The following is a 17,379-nucleotide window of genomic DNA, read 5'->3' on the forward strand; positions in this document are numbered from 1 at the left end:
CTGAAATGTTGTCTCTCTCAGTTATTTGCTCAGAAAAGCAGTGCTATATTGAACGTCTGATTGACTTCCTTCTTAACTGACAATCATGGTGTATCTAAACAACCTTTATTTTACTGATATTCTCTTTTGAAAGAAAATATATTTAAAGGTTCTATATGATGCTGGAATCATATGTGGTGTGTTTTTTTGTTCGTTTGTTTGGTTTTGTCTATTAACTCCCAAGATTGTATTCTGATTTTTTAATTTATATATTAAAATAGCAGATATAAGATAATGCTTGGGCGAATTCTTTTTTCTTAGTTACTACTATAATAATACAACCTAAGCTGAAGTTATTCCTTCCAGGTCACCAGTATAGGTATACAATATGAAAGTGTAAGAAATCTAAACCCTTCAATCTAGAAAACAAGTAAGAGTGACATTTTTACTCCAAGGAAAAAAATTAATTCATAAATATAACAGTTGAGTTGAAAGGTTTCTCTAGAAGAAGACTGATTCATTGCATTGCTAAATTCTCAAAGAGGAAACCTGAACTTCATATAATGCTGAAAATTAGAAATGAGACAGTTAGCACTATGGTCTGTTTCTGTAATGCTGCAAGTCAAAGAAGAAGATAGTGAACATCACATTTCTCTTAACACTATTTGGTATTGACATGGAATTGTACAAATTGATATTTCTTGTGTGATCTTTAGGGTACAGCTAAAAGTAACAAAAATAGTTAACCACCCCCATTTAACACACAATACCCACTGGACTTTCTGAATCTATCATCACAACAACACGATGAGGCAGGTATTCTTAGTTCCATTTTACACATGAGGAAACTAGAGATTAAGTAAGTGTATGCAGTACACAGACCGTGGTCACTCAGATGGTTAAATTGGATTTCATCTCAAGCAGTTATAGAAGTTGTCATGTGGCACAGCGCCATGAAACAGGTATTCAGTGCCGTGGAAATGCAGGGAGAGGAATGAAGCGAGTATTATATGCTTTTTAGCGCTCTGCAGTGCCCTGCTCTTGGAGAAGTCATTCACTTCCCTGAGGCTCGTTTTTTAAATATTTGAAATGAGGGCATGATGATAACATCATGCTTGTTAAGGAGGATTTCATGAGACTGTGTAATGTACTTAGCTCAGTACCTGATGAGTGGTTTTATACCTGCTTTTACCCAATCTGACAATCATTACCTTTTAATCAGGGTGTTTGGAGCTTTTGCATTTAATGTGATTGTTGATATGTTTATGTTAAATATATCATCTTGCTGTTTCCATTTTTTCTTTGTTCTCTTTTTCTTCCTTTTCTGCTTTCTTTTGGATTGAGTATTTTTTATGATTGCATTTTATCTCTTTTGTTGGTTTATTAGTTACAACTCTGTTTTATTTCAGTGATTACTTTAGGGTTATAGTATGTACATCTTTAACATACCTGTCTACATTCAAGTGATACAGTACTTGACATATGGTTTAAAAAGCTTACAATGAAAAACTTTCATTTGTCTCTTCTTGCCTTTGTGCTGTTGTGGCCTCATGTTTTACTTCTGCATTAGTATAAGCTCCACACTTTGTTATTATTTTTGCTTAAACAGTCAATTATCTTTGAAAAGAGTTAAATATTCTAAATACCCCAACTAAAAGGCAGAGATTGTCTAGATTGGATAAAAAAACAAGATCCAACTTTATGCTACCAACAAAAAGCATATGTTGAAAATAAAGGGCAAACAGATTAAAAAGGTAGAAAAAGAGACACCATACTAACACTAATCAAAAGAAAGCAGGAGTGGCTATATTAATATCAGACAAAGTAGGTTTCCCAGCCAAGACTATTACCAAAGATAAAGAAGATTACATAATGCCAAATAAAGGGTCAATTCAACAAGAAGACACAAAAATCCTAAACAATATTTACATAACAGCTTCAAAATTCTTGAAGTAAAAACTGATAAAACTATAAGGAGAAATTAACAAATCTGTAATTACAATTGGAGATTTGAAAACTTTTTTCAATGTTAGAACAAGAAGACACAAATTTTAGAGCTAGGTTATGCATAGGCTCAATTTTAATGAATGACTTAAGAGAAAAAAAAATCTAAACAGTAAGGATATAGAAGACTTGAACAAAAACTATCAACCAATTTGATGAACGTGACATAGAACACAGCAATACCCATCCATGGTAGAGTACACATTCTTTTTCAAGAGCACGTGGAACATGTACTAAGATGACCACATTCTGGGCCAAAAAGCAAGTCTCCATAACAATAAAAGGATTCAAGTCATACAAAGTAAATGGAAATAAATTAGAAGTCAATAACAGATATCTGGGAAAACCTAAAGTACGTGGAAAGTAAATAGCATTTTAAAGATTATAAATCTTATGTCTGGGGGACAAGAGGAAGTGAAATAGAGAACAGCCAGGGAGGTATCAGAATGCTCTGGAATGCTTTTTATGAAGATTGGAGCTGATCCTGCCTTTGATCTCCCCACTGCAACCCAACCTTCACACTGACAACAGCATGATCCTTCTAAAATTAAATCTGATCATCACTTCTGTTTAATGGCTCTGCATCACTCCCAAATTTAAGCCCAAAATCTTGAGACACAGTTTCTGTTCCTCCCTCTATCCTCACTTCTCACTGTCTCACTTCTAATTTCCTGTACATTCTTTTGTTGTTACACCATTTCTTTCTCTACTACTATTCTTTCTCTACTACTAAAGTCTGGACAAGATACATGCCTTTTTCATTTTTGTATCTGTGTCTAGCATGGTGTCAGGCAAAGGGCATGCTTCCAAAAAAGTTAGTTCAGTGAATGAGTTTATTAAACATTATTTTCTTTATCCTCTCCAAAAAACTTAGTTCCTGCAAAATAAGGAAATTACTTTCTTTATGTAATTGGAAGCATTTTTCCCCCGAGAAAGTCCATTAAACTTAGCCTATACACAGCCTAACTCTAAAATTTCAAAGATCGTAAAGCAGTGATTTTCAATCCCTTTAAAGCAGTAAGGCCCGTTATTTTCTGTTTCTGCATTTGTGTCTTACTACCTCATCTCTTGCTGAAATGTTCTTTTTACATTAGTAGCTTGATAAGTTGCTAAGCAGTTTTCATCAGACCCATTAGAACAATGGTAAGCATCTGTTTGTGGAGCATGGACATTGAAGAAGTCTGATCTAGTATTGAGAAAATCATTCCTGAGCTCAGAATTGGCTCAAACTGGCACCTTCTGGCATTTGCTTGTGGGTGGGGAATGTGGAAAGCTTTGAAAGCTGAATAGATTTATCAAGCTTTAAAACTCCCTTAAGGCTAAAGGAAAATAGCATTCATTGTTCGAAAACACCATTGTTTGTTTTTTCTGCTTTTCTGTTTTTTGGAAACTGAATCTGCAAAAACATTCACGCCCAGCATTTTGCTTCATGTACCTCACTTACTTGGAGGAGGAACTGGCACCCCGATCCAGTATTCTTGCCTGGAGAATCCCATGGACAGAATAGCCTGGTGGGCTACAGTCCATGGGGTTGCTATGAGTCAGACACAACTGAAGTGACTTAGCACCTCACTTACTACGTTTCTGGAGGATGTGAGTGAAGTGGAAACTTCTATTGTGATTACAATGTTCAAAACAAATTGAAAATCCCCACTTTAATGATCATACTGAATTTTATAGGAAAAGACACTATATCTGTCATTGTAGGAAAAGAATAGTTTTGATAGGAGTGTGAGTCTTGGAACGAGACTTCAAATCTGTTTTTCTACTTCTTGGCTGTGTGAGCTTGGACAAGGTATTGAATTTCTCTGTGCTACCTCAATATCCTCATCTATTCCACAGGAATAATGGAACTTACATCATAAAGTCATTAAAAAAAAAAAGTAGGTTGATACATGAGTATCAACAGAGTAAGTGAACAATAAGATTCAGTTACCACTGTTGTCAATGGTATCGGTGTCATTAGCATCATTAAGCAACTGAATGTAGAGTTTCCACATCTGATTATTAAGCCACAGCAATTCTGCAGCCATGATTCTAGGGGACACCACCTCAGTAGCAAGGTTGTTTTATTAGTGTGAATCTATCACAGCCTGAGAGGTACTATCCAGAGGCTTCACCCTGGTTTTCAAATCTCTCCGCTCCAGCTCCATGGTCATTGCTAGGGCTTCATCATCACTCACCCGCAGTAACTCAACAGATTCCCCTCTCCCATCTTTTCACCTACTAGGCACCATGCCCCTCCACCACCCCAATCCATTTTCTCCACAGAAAGCAAAGCAATCTTTCTAATATCATCTCCTATTTAACTTCACTCACTTACTTTAAAAAAAAAAAAAAACCCTCAGTGACAACCTTTGACACAGTATAAAACCCACCATCCTTGGGTGAAGCACAGGGACCCGTAGGATCCAACCCAGCAAACCTCTCCACTCTGCTCTCGCCACTCATCCCCATGTAGAGACGGACCGTTTGTGCTTCCGCACCCACCTTGCTCTCATCACTGCTCTCACTATCTGGGGTACTCACCCCCTCACCTGGATGGACTTACTTGTCATCAGGATTTACCTGTGGCTGGTATCCTGCTCTTCCAATCCCCTCCCTCAACTTTGGATTTAGAGCATCCAAACTTTAAGCTCCTTGAGGCAAGAACAATGTGCACTAGCTTATACCTAATTGTCTGGCACATAATATGTTTTATCAAATATGTATTGAATTAATTACCCTCCATTCAGAGTTCTTGGAGGTTTCCATACTTACAGGCCTAGCATAACATTTAACTCATTATAACCACAATCATTCTAGATTTGTCTCCATTAAACTGCAGCCTTCACACATGAGGCTGGATCCTTGTCTTATGCATCACTGTGACCCCATCTTCCAGCATAGTTTCCGACATGAAACAGGAACTCAGCAAGTTCCAAAAGAATGAATAGTATCCACATACCATTAATCTCAGTTTTGAAGTTTCCCCAAATTCTGAAGCAATGGGATTTATGCCCCCCACTCCCACCTTGGGAGTTCTTGGATGTTATCCCAATGATGCCACTGACAAATGCTTGTATGGACATATACTTTTCTGAGTGGTGGAGTCATAGCTTTCATCAGATTCTCAGAGGGGTTTCTGATTCCCCCAAAGGTAAGAATCTAGGTCCTAAAGAGTTATATTTAAAAACCAGTTATGAAATAAAATGTTTGTAAGGAATCAAAACTACTATGTATGTACTACCTCTCACCAGTTAGAATCACCATCTTTAAAAAGTCTACAAATAGCAAATGATGGAGAGAGTGTGGTGAGAAGGGAGCTCTTCAACACTTGGTAGGAATGTAAATTGGTGCAGCCACAATGGAGAACAGTGTGAAGGTTCCTTAAAAATCTAAAAATAGAGTTGACATATGATCCTGCAATCTGCTACTGGCCATATATCTGGACAAAACTATAATTTAGAAAGATATAGTGCTCACTTCAGCAGCACATATACTAAAATTGCAATGATACAGAGAAGATTAGCATGGCCCCTGTGCAAGGATGACACGCAAATTCGTGAAGCATTCCATATTTTTGTGAAACAGATCACCAGCCCAGGTTGGATGCATGAGACAAGTGCTCAGGGCTGGTGCACTAGGAAGGCCCAGAGGGACAGGATGGAGAGGGAGGCGGGAGTGGGAATTGGGATGGGGAAAAAAAAAAAGATATATGCACCCCTATGTCCACAGCAGCACCAGTCACAATAGCCAAGACATGGAAACAATCTAAATGTCCAGCAACAGATGCATGGATAAAGAAGATGTGGTACTTATATTCAATGGAATACAATTCAGCCATAAAAAAGAATGACATAATGCCATTTGCAGCAACATGAATGGACCTAGAGATTATCATACTAAGTGAGAGAAGTCAGAGAGAGAAAGACAAGCACCTTACGACGTCACTTATATGTGGGATCTAAAAATGTCACAAACAAACTTAACTACAAAAGAGAAAGATTCACAGACACAGATCAGACTTGAGGCTGCCAAGGGGGAGGGATGGGAGTTTGGGATTAGCAGATGCAAAGGATTATATATAAGATGGATAAACAACAAGGTCCTACTGTATAGCACAGGGAAATATAGTCAATACCCTGTGATAAACCATGATGGAAAAGAACATGAAAAAGAATATATGCGTCACTTTGCTGTACAGCAGAAATTAATGCAACACTAAATCAATTATACTTCAATAAAATATTTTTTATAAAAGGAAGTAAAAGCACACTCACAAAAAAAAATTGTTTGCAAGGTAGTTTGGTGAATCAGCCCCTTTGGCCCAGACGAGGTAGTGGGTGTGTGGCCCGACAACCCCACAGTCTCCAGCGGTCTCCCTGCTGGACGGTGGAGGCGCCACGTGGCTGCAGGTGTTTTTTTCCCGGTGACTATCCTGAAAGCCTCCTCCAGCATACCTGCAGGAAAAGCCTGAGACGCATCTGCAGGGCCTTCTTGGTTCTGGGAGCGTCAAGGATTTCAGCCCTGGGACGAGCACCACTAGTGTGTTAAGTCAGCTCTCAGGGAGGAGAGACTTCTCTGTTCAAAGCTGAGAACCTCCTTTGATCCACATTGGCTAGACGTTTTTCCTGGCTTCCATCAATAGACTTGGCGTGTTTTGTTTTGGTTTTTTTTTTTTTTTGGTGTTTTGGTTTTTTTCTGGCCTCGACCCACACAAACAAGAGACTAGAGCTTCTCCAAAAAGCTAAGAAAAAGCACATTTTAAAAATAACTTGAGCAAATGAATTCATTCTGGCAAAAGCAGTCCAACTACGTAAAATAAGCTAGGGTTTCGCAATACCAAGTCCTAAAACACGTAAACAACCCCAGGGTCCACGTGAGCCAAGCCATTTGCTGAACACAAAGTCCCTGGCCTAAATTCTGCCAGAATAAAGAACACCTTATAAAACTAGGAGTTGATGGCCATCATGTGAAAAGATGATGGGGAGGGGGGAGGAGGGGTGGGACTCAACCCAAGGAAAATGAGAAAGTCTCCTGACTAGATACTCAAAATGCTAGCTTTCCGAACCAAAAGCTAGGATGATGAGGGACTAGGAGGCAGGCGGTGGGTACAGGCTATGCCTCAGGCCTTTGCTCAGACCCCACCAGGTTCTGCCTTCCCTAGGGAAAGCCAGCATCCACTCTCTCTCATGCAGTCACAGGGAGCCCCTGCAGGTTTTACCATGTGTTTTCTTGACAGGATAATGGTTCCACTGAAATTATAATAACACACCCGGCCAAAGAAGCCCATGATGTTCTAGTAACTTCATACCCAGCCTGAGTTTTTTGAGCAAACATTCTTTCTAATGAGGCTCATATTGTTCTGATGCACTTCTGCAGTGTTTCATCTCTATACCAGAATAATACTTGCTACAAATACTAAATATCATGATCATCATTTTATATTTGAATAGTTCCCCTCCCCCCCCCCCAAAAAAATTGAGTACTCTCTCATCTCTTAGTAGTAGTGAGGTCCTTTCTAGACTGAGAACACTGCTAGAATCCACATCTCAGAACAGACAGAACTTGGAGAAATTCAGAGAAAGCGCACAGGAATCATTTTTAAAGACTAGACAGTGCAATTTATAGAAAAAGGTTAAAGAGCTTGCTATTATTTATAGTAAGCCTTAATACTATATTTCAGGCATACAAATAAGCCACATTTATGGAATAATGGCTATGTGCCATTTCTCATTTAACCCTCACAACAGCCTCAGAAATTGAATATCCCCATGGTACACCACAAAGACTCTGAATCGTAGATGGAAAGATGGTCCAAATAGACATTTTTCACAAGTAATTTGCTTTTCTATCTCTCTCTTTTCTCTTACCTAAAAGTTGGATAGTACTTTACCTGCACCTTGAGCAAGTGACATGGGTCACTTTCAGATAGAATGAACACGATCAGTGTGAGCTCTGCCTCTTTTTCACTCCGTCACAGCGACCATCAGCATTCTGGAAAGCGGCTGCCCCGCAGCCTCGGCTCTGCTGTGGGAGCCGCGGGAGCACAGCCTCCCCCACCCTCATCCACCAAACCCAAACACATCATGTGAGCAAGACATTGGCCTTGGGGTTTTCGGCCGCTGAATCTGGGAGATTGTTTCTGCAGCAAAACCTGTTAGACTTAGGCACCCAGCTGACCAGAACCTGGCCTGCCTCTATGGCCCACAACTTATTTCAGCTAACACTCTACGCTGCCTTCCAGGTAGAGAAGGATGGCTGTGTCTTGTACCTTGCGTGAGGAGCAGGGGGAAAGGTCATTATGTCCAAAGGCAGGAATTGGGATTCCCCAGGGTGCAGTTAAGACCGATGGACAGGGTTTCTTCCTTGGTGGCTCAGTGGTTAAAAACTGCTCACCAATGCAGGAGACGCGGGTTTCATCCCCTGGTCTAGGAGGATCCCACATGCAGTAGAACAGCTAAGCGCATGCGCCACAGCTACTGCGCCTGCGCACTAGCGCCCGGGAGCCACAGCTCCCGAGTCCACGCGGCCGCAACTACCGAAGCCCGAATACCACAGAGCCTGCGCTCCACAACAGAAGCCCCTACTCGCCACAACTAGAGAAAAAAGCCTGAGAGCAGTAACGAAGACTCAGCACAGCCCAAGAAATGCTTTTAAAAAAAAAGAAAGACTGACAGATAAAGAGAAGTGAGTATGACCAGGGGAACTTCTATTGAAGATTTATTCAGAAGAGAAAAACGGTGACTGGATGTATTGTCTCCCGCGCATGTTGAATGAACACTTTGCATATATTTTCTCAAAGAAAGCTCTACTTAAGGGGAATTTTCTTAATAGGGTTCCTGGCTTGGAATTGTTTCCTCTGCTTCAGGGTTTCTCTCTGGTTTAGTCTATTTTCTTGCAGACGTCACAACAATAACCTTCTCCCTTACTAATCAGCATGCAAGACGGTTTTCATTTCCAGTCCAGCAGGAACCCAAGGATCTTGGTTTGGATTCCCCTCAAATCAGAGCCTAAGACAAGGACTCCAGGACAGTGAGTTTATCGGGGAGGTGATTATAAGAAGCTGGAGTTAGAGAGCAGGCTGACTGAAAGAAAAAAGAGGAAAAGCCACTGTGAGGATGAAGCATACCTACCATCCAAGGTCATTGTGAGGATAAGAGGTGCTAATAGAAGCGAAAATGCCCAACACAGCTCCTAGCACATACGAGGCATTCAGTAAATATGAATCCCCTGCCCTCCATCGCCAGTAAAATTCTGGAACTATACTAGACGCTGAAGAAAATCAACTCTAAAGTCCTTCCAACTCTTCACTTGTGCTTTCTTTTGGGTTTCTGGTGAAGACTCTGCCCCAACTTGAGTAGCAATGAGAAACCTCTTAAAGTGAAAACCTGATTTAGCATCTGCTGAGACAAACAAAAAAGAACCCAGGGAAGCAAAAAGCCATGGAAAGGGAATGGAAGTGTAATTCTATTTTTATAAAAAAGGAGATTTCTTCTTCTGGAATGCTGGGTGGAAATCTTGATGAGGGACCTTGCTGTCATAAATCCTCTTTGGAACAAAGTAACAAAGGAAGGAAGGGAGAGAAAGAAAGGAGGAAGGGAAGAGAGAGGGGTAAAGGGAGGGAAGAGGAGAAAATAAATAAAAGAAAGAAGGAAGGAAATAATCCAATGGGGACTCTGCTGAGCAGACCGTAAGACTCAGGGACAGTTTAAAATGAAACTTCCCTGAAACCCTTTCAGAGAGCTGTGCTTCTTCAGAAAAGCATCATCAGGGCTATTCAATGCCCAGGGCAAAGTCTTTTTCATATTACTGGACATGAAACAATATCACATTTGAGGTTGGCTGGAGGCCATTCAGAAATTCAATAATTATTCAACCCAAGGGGCTTTCCAAATGGTGATGTAGCTTCTTAGGAGGAAATTAATATTGAGCAGTGTATCAAATCTAATTGGAATCTTGAGGAAAGAGGGTCCCGAGTAGGTGAAACAGCTGGGGGCTAATGTAGGACAGGGTGAGTCATGTCCTTGCTTTTGTGTCTTGCGTTAATTATGATAGGAAAAGGAAAACCTTGTTTATTTTTTATGCTGGGAAGGCAGGGGTTGCTTGGAAGAAGTTCTTCCATGGCACCTTGAGTCTGACAGTAGTTTTTTTGTTTCTTTGCAAAGATATTCATGGAGAACTGTATCCGCACAACTTCCTGGTTGGCCCTACAAGGTAGTCAGGGGCTCATGACTGACTTATTGGTCACCCAGTGGGTAGACACCGATCACAAAGGTGTGGCAGTGTTTTCTCCTCTTCAAGAGAAAGTCTATCTGATACCCATGTTATGTTCCTATTTAGAAGAATGAAGGGACTGTAAGCAAGTCTGAAGCATCCGTGACACACCAGCCTCTTCTCTATCCTCCTATGCCCTTCTGTATGAACTACTCTGAGAGCATGACTTCCCAAATCCATTGAGCATACGATGGTCTCATTTTCCCACTTGAGAGAGGTGCTCAAGACTCACTCTTAAATTGATTTGGGGGAACTAGACTACTGGGTCTTTAAAGAAGACTATATTAGTTTCTGGTTCTCCTGGTAACTATCCCTCCTTGGATCATATCTAAGTTGATCTGTTTAATGGTGAGACAGTTTCTCTCCATTATTCAAGTGCTGAGGCCAACCACAAGTGTACCACACTCAGCTTGTGTCAGGCCCAGGCAAAAACATCAGGCTTATCTTCTGATGAGAAGAAGAGTCACTCATTAAAGATTCAAATTACATGAGAAACCCTAAATCCAGTCTAGTAGGGAAGAACTGGAAGACCATTGGGTCACTATGAAAAGTGCAAACAGATCTTAAAAACAGAAAGAAGGCTCACAGTCTCCTTTCAATAAACGACTTAGGAAAGAATATTCATTCTATGCCTATAGAATTGAAGGCAGGTAATTATCCATTGTGATTCTAAATTGCACTTTTATTTTTTAAGCTGCTGCTAGAACTTTGAACAGTATCATAGAGTATCATTTCAGCGGAAATGACTATGGACATCCAGTGTCATTTTAAAAACAACATGGGTAACATAGAGTTTTGTCCTGGTTTGAAATTGCTTGATTTTATACACACACACACACACACATATATACACTTTTCTTTGAATTGCCATTATTTCAGTGCTTAGGGGGAAATACGTACATTTATTTCCAGAACCCAGAATTCGCTAACATAAATGCTAGTATCACAGAGCTCATAAAGCACTGAGACAATCCCTCCAAACTTGTGACTAGTAAGAATTTTGAAAGCAAAATCAAAGTGGGCAAGTCCTTACTTTTGATTTGTTATGTAGACACTTAGGCTCTCAAATCATCATTGCTTGGGATCAAAGCAGAGACTCTGAGAACACCTACTGTTTGTTAGCAAGCCGCCTGTAGTAATCAGGCTAGTGCACAATAACTCAGTCAAAATGAACAGAATTTTCACCAAATCTCACCTCTCACCAAACCGAACTGGAGTGGCCCTTGAACTCTGAGCCCTGCTCTCCAGGGCAACTGTGAACCTATGTTCATCAATGACAAGGCATACGCGCTCTCTCCATTTTTACTCTATTGCAATCTGACTGTTATGATGTTGCTATGGTGATACCCGTCTGACATCCCTTTGCTCTTTTGGTGCCCTCTCAGAGGAATCTATAATGAAGTGATCTGGCCACAGAATCTTTCTGGGACTTTTCCCATACACCAATGCAGACCAGCATGACTTTCTTCTTCCAGGAAATGTACATATAAAGCATGAACTGAAAATGATGAAAAATAATCTGCCCTGACTTGACAAGAAATGTGAGTGTTATTCATTCTGTGTTGACCTCACCAGAAACATTCCCTTTTTGCTCCCAGTCCCAGGAGGTGGCACCCCAAGGGACAGTGGGTCTTCTGGATTCAGTGTGGAATGTAACACGCCCTGCGTGCTGGAACAGCTTACTCTCCTGGGGGAGGGGCGGTGTGAGGGTGGTGTGAGGATGACTGGAAGGAAAAGGACAGAAGTTTTCGAGCACTTACCTGTCGGCACTGAAAGTGACAGGCCCTCTGCTAAGCACGTTCCATGCGGCCCTACATTGTGTCTGTACAATACATGTGTCATTTACCTCATTTTATAAAGCGAAGTAAGCTGACTCAGAGAGACTAGACACAGTTAATCTCGATCTCTCAGACTTTGAAGCCCATTCTCTTAATGACTATGATCCTTGTCTCTCTATACTTCATCTTTCAGATAAATCTGGCTTCTCTCTTTTCCCTAAAGAGCTTGGAAGTGAGATTCATGAGTGGCCACATCCAAATTCCTCAGACTTATCCCATAGGAAACTGGGATGTGAAACAGCCTAAAAGCTGACAACCTCCTCATCTGGGACTAATACACCCTGTGGCCTTTTCCACTTACGCATCAGGATACACAGAACACTGATGGTCATGAGATTCAGATTCAGTGTCTCAATTTTAGTAGTTGTGTCATCTTGGGTGAATCACTTAATCCTTCCAGCCTTAATTCTTTTATCTGTGAAATGGAAGTGGTGAGAACCATACTTGTCCAAAGGTTGGGAGGGCCAGTTGTTCTCATTGTCCATTTTTGCCCTCTTTTAGAAATTTTTGAGCCTCCTATATTTGAGGCTGTGCCCTGAACTCAGATTTGTAGGTCTAGGATTGCCCTGCAAACAGTAGTTTCGAAACACAATTTATTCAACAAGATGTTCATTTTCTCTACTGCTTGTTGCCTTTTGAGTTACAGCTTTGACATTACTTTGGAAGCGCCTTGAGGTGATTTTTCTTCATTAAGAACTGTTAACAAAATCATTGAATCCCCCTGATCTCTAGCCTAGGTTTTGGGGTCCCAGCCCTTATCCTCTAACTGCAAGCATAGTCCCAATACCAACAAGATGAATCTTGGTTTCCGGAACATATCTAGCATTTTTCTCCTTTCAGGTATCCTCACTCCTATGGCTCCTTCTGTCTGAAACAGCCTTTCCATCCGACTCCACCAATGCCCACCATCTTTAAGTGTAGCCTAAATGCCACATCCTCCTTAAAGTTGCCTACAGTCAGCTCCAACCAGAATTAATCTATCCTGTCTCTATGCTCCACAAAAACATGCTGGCCTCTTCTACACTACACTCCATAGTCTTTGTGTGTGTGTGTTATTGCTTGTGTTTCTCTTTTCATTTTTACTAGATTGGAAGAATCTTGAGGGCAAGATCCAGGTTTGCCCATTACCATGCGATAGAGGCAGTGGAGTGTGAGGGTTAAGGCCATGGGCTTCAGTCATACTGTCCAGTCTAAAACGCACCTACATGATGTTCTAGCTGCATGACCTCAGGCAAGTTAATTCAACTTTCTAGTCTATAATGTCCTCACCTGTACCTACCACATAGGGATCTTCTGAGAATTAAATGGGATACTTCATGTAAAGAACATGGACTGCAGTCCACCAGGCTCCTCTGCCCATGGAATTCTCCAGGCAAGAATAATGGAGGGGTTGCCATGCCCTCCTCCAGGACATCCTCCTGACCCAGGGATCGCACCCTCATCTCTTATGTTTCCTGCATTGGCTGGCAGGTTCTTTACCCACTGAGCCACCTGGCAAGCCTCCCCACCTCCCATGCCCATTCAGTTTATCTAACACTAATTACCTCCCAAAGGCCACATCTTCAAGTACTACCACATTGTGGATTAGGGTTTCAATATGTGAACTGCAGCAGGTGAGGGGGCATGGAGTAGGGAACAAAAATTCAGTCCATAGCAAGTATCTACACATTTTCTATACTTTTATTGAGCTATTCTAGGGACAACGATAAACCAAACAGATAAAAATCCTTGTCTCATGGAGTTATACCCTAGTGGGAAGAATAACTAGGCAGTGTGTAGATGAAATAACTGCTTCTCTAGGCATCCACATCCTTATCTCCCTAACCTGTGAATATGTTGCACTACAAAGGGGATTAGGTTGCAGATGGATTAGCATTGCTAATTAGCTGACTTTAACATAAAGAGAAAATCCTGGATTATCTGGTTGGCTTCAGTGTTATGTTCCCCATAAATAGAAGAGGGAAACAGGAAAGGCCAGAGTGATGCAATGTGAGAAAGATTTGACCTACCCTTGCTGATTTTGAAGATGGAGAAAGGGGACTATGAGCCAAGGAATGTGGGTGGCCTCCAGAAGCCAGTAAAAACAAGGAAACTGATTTTCCCCAATTAATTTAAAACAGGAATGCAGCCCTGCTGACATCTTGATTTTAGCCCAGTGAAACTTGTGTAGGACATCTAAGCTACCAGAACCATCAGATAATGATTTCGTATCACTTTAAGCCACTAAGTTTTGGGTCATTGGTTACAGCATCCATAGAGAATGAATATAGGCGTTAGACACGTGCTCTTCTGTGCTAAGCTGCTTCAGTCATGTCCAACTCTTTGCGACCCCATGGACCTGCCAGCCTCCACTTTCCATGAAATTCTCCAGGCAAGAGTACTGGAGTGGGTTGCCAGAATACTGGAGTGGGATCTTTCTGGCCCATGGATCGAACCCAGGTCGCCTGCATTGTAGGCAAATTACTTCTGAGCCACCAGGGAAGTTTTACAGGCAGTATATATAATGTGGTGACCCAAAGACAAAAGAGCAGATAAAGCCAAGGAGCATCTTGGAATGCAGGAACAACGGAAAAACCATACCCTTATCATCCTTCCTTCCCCCATGTTGTAACTATTAACAGATTTCAGGTCCTCCTGAGCAGTATAACCTGTCTCCCCTCCTACCCCAGAGGGAGAAGACATTTACCTTACTCCCCCACCACCCCGCCCAGTATATATGCCTCATCCAAGTGGCAAATGACCTGCAACACCCCCATCCCACTCCTTTGTACCCTGGGTATAAAAGTGGGCTAAGAACCCCTGTTCAACGTCGGTCCTCCCTTGAGGGGCCCGCTGTTCTAAGTGTCTCCCACTCTAATAAACTTTATTTCCGTTTCATTTTGTCTCATGTCTGGAAATTCTTTTCCAACCTGCGCCTGGACCAGGACATTTTTGGTGACCCATGTGGGAAACTCAGGGTCTCTTCCCCCACCTCCTCGCTTCTCCTTTCTCACAGGGACCCTCTGCGAACAGGCAAGTTGTGGAAGCCACTGAGGACCTCTGGCCGGGGTTACCCTCTGGTGGGTTCCCAGGGCCCCACTCCTCACTGCGCCCCAGGAGCTGCCACCCGAACAGGTGAGGGCCTCTCCTCTTTCTTCTTTCCTGAGGACTAGGCCAACCATTGTTGTGTGGGTACAGGTCAGGCCCTTAAAAACCATTATGGCGCCTGCCACATGAAGACTCCCGTGTGAAGACAAGGCGGACACAGAACGGGTCAGGCCACAAGGGCATCCGCCCCCAGCAAGACAACTTCTGAGCCCCGTGTCAGGCACATAGTGGTTGAAGCAAAGCAGAGAGCATTGTCCCCTGGCCACCGCCTCCCCAATAGGATCGTAAGGCAGATTCCTCAGCCTTCTTCTCTGTCACTTTCACTTCTTTCCCTTTTGGTCCAGATTGACTTACAGGAGCCTAGGTGTTGCCTCTGAGCCATCCCAAGAGCCCCCCTATCTCCTGTCCCCCTCTGTCTCTCTCCATCAGACCTCCTAGATGACCCCTACTTGACCTTTCATATCCACATGAGCTCTAGGAAAGAATTCTGAGGTTCCTTAATTCAGGTCTTTCTCCTATTTTCAAAAACCTGAGGCATCCAAAACTCTCCTAACATTCTAAAGAATTCCCTTTAACTATACCTGTTTTTCAGGGTGGAGAAAGACCAAGCTTTCCCCACTCCTGCAAATTCCCTTAACCCTTCAGATTCTTCTGATGGAACAAAGACCTCACTTCCCACCAGAGGGACAATCCAAGATTTTTATCTGCTCCTGATATCAGAGTCAATTTGAGCACTATTTGCTCTATATTTTAGCTATAAAACTATGACTACTAAAGGAAGATTACTTTTTGACACAGGATGGCCATGATATTCTTTAGACTCCAGAGAAAACTGATCAAAATGAAATTTTTTTTTTTCTTGGAAATGGCAAAACCATTTCTTTTCGTATATGCAATTACAAACAACTAGCTCTTTAAAAGGCCTGCCTAGGGAAAAGCTTGAAATTAACCCTTTCCATGTCCTTGAAATACAAAGCCCACTTTGCCTGAGACCTCAGCCTTGAGCAAATTAGAACTTCAACCACAAAAAAAAGAAAAAGGGGGGGGGTATCAAAAAGACATTTTAAATCTCAAGCAGAAAACTATGAGATCTCCGTCTGTCTGTCTGGATTTATGTATGTCTCAGTGTGTGTCTTTTTTTTTTTTTTATAATATTGCCGAAGTTGTAAATGAGTTCTAATTTAATTGGCCTCAAGAAAAGTAAGCATTTACAAATCAGACAATTCTAAATACAAGAGAAATTAACCTAAATAAATTTCAGATTCACGTGAACTGGGAAATTTTCAATATTATGTATCTAGTGTTAATGTTTGTTTGCTAATCTAATACAGACATGTCTAAGCTTCATTAACATTAAGCATAATATTTTCATTGTGCCTAGGTTTATTATAAATTAAATATTGTTATATCTGTTACAAGTTTGTCAGCAAGGAAAGTACCTCGAGTGAAGAAACTTCAAAAAAATGTAAATGAGATATGAGCTTTTAGACAAACTCTATTAAGAATAATTATAATTTAGAAATGTCTGTCTAAAACAGTCTCTCCAGATTTTGGTAACCTGAATTTCTAGGGTTGTGCTAAACTAAGTGATGGAAGTTTATTGAATAGCTAGGTCATTTCCAAATAAAATAAGTTTCTGAAACTTTCATTACTGAACACTAATTTCCTCTTACAGAGAAACTAGAGACTTTGGACTATTAATAAATAATGTTTGATGCCATCCTGAGATGTTCTCTAGAATTTTTTTTAAAGAAGTTGTTGCTGGTATTTATGTTCACCAATCTATAGAATGCTAATATAAAGGTCATTTCTTGGTTGCTTAAGGAAAGTATGATGTGTGTTTTCAATAAAGAAGGTATTAGGAATGAAATCACACTTTATGAAGGAAAAGGAAGTAGGTCTGACTTACAGGTGGCTGTTTCAGGATGGGAAAACAAAGTAATGGGTACAGAAAGTGATAAGAAGGTTTTATGGAAAGTGGACTCCAAGAAAAGAGTTTTGTGCATAAATACAAGTTTTCTTGAGATGTTGAACTGCCTTTGATAATGGATTTTAAGCTTCTTTACCTCTGAAGTGATCTGTTTTATGTTTACCTTTGAAATCTTTTGTTAACTTTGGCTAAGTGAATAACTATTGTTTCACAGTGACTTATATGATCCTATCTGACAGAGTGTTATAAACATACTTTTTGGTATTTATTGAAAACACTTCC

The 17,379-nt window shown here is 41.1% G+C and overlaps 1 non-coding gene across 1 annotated transcript; it reads left to right on the forward strand.

The window, feature by feature from the left end:
- The first annotated feature begins 5,440 nt into the window (after nucleotides 1–5,440).
- On the forward strand, nucleotides 5,441–5,547 carry LOC136148832 (U6 spliceosomal RNA). Its single transcript, XR_010659596.1, has one exon. It is a non-coding gene; the product is annotated as a U6 spliceosomal RNA (small nuclear RNA).
- The last annotated feature ends 11,832 nt before the right edge of the window (nucleotides 5,548–17,379 follow it).

The sequence above is a fragment of the Muntiacus reevesi genome, chromosome 17 (assembly GCF_963930625.1).
Source record: "Muntiacus reevesi chromosome 17, mMunRee1.1, whole genome shotgun sequence".
Classification (NCBI taxonomy): Eukaryota; Metazoa; Chordata; class Mammalia; order Artiodactyla; family Cervidae; genus Muntiacus; species Muntiacus reevesi.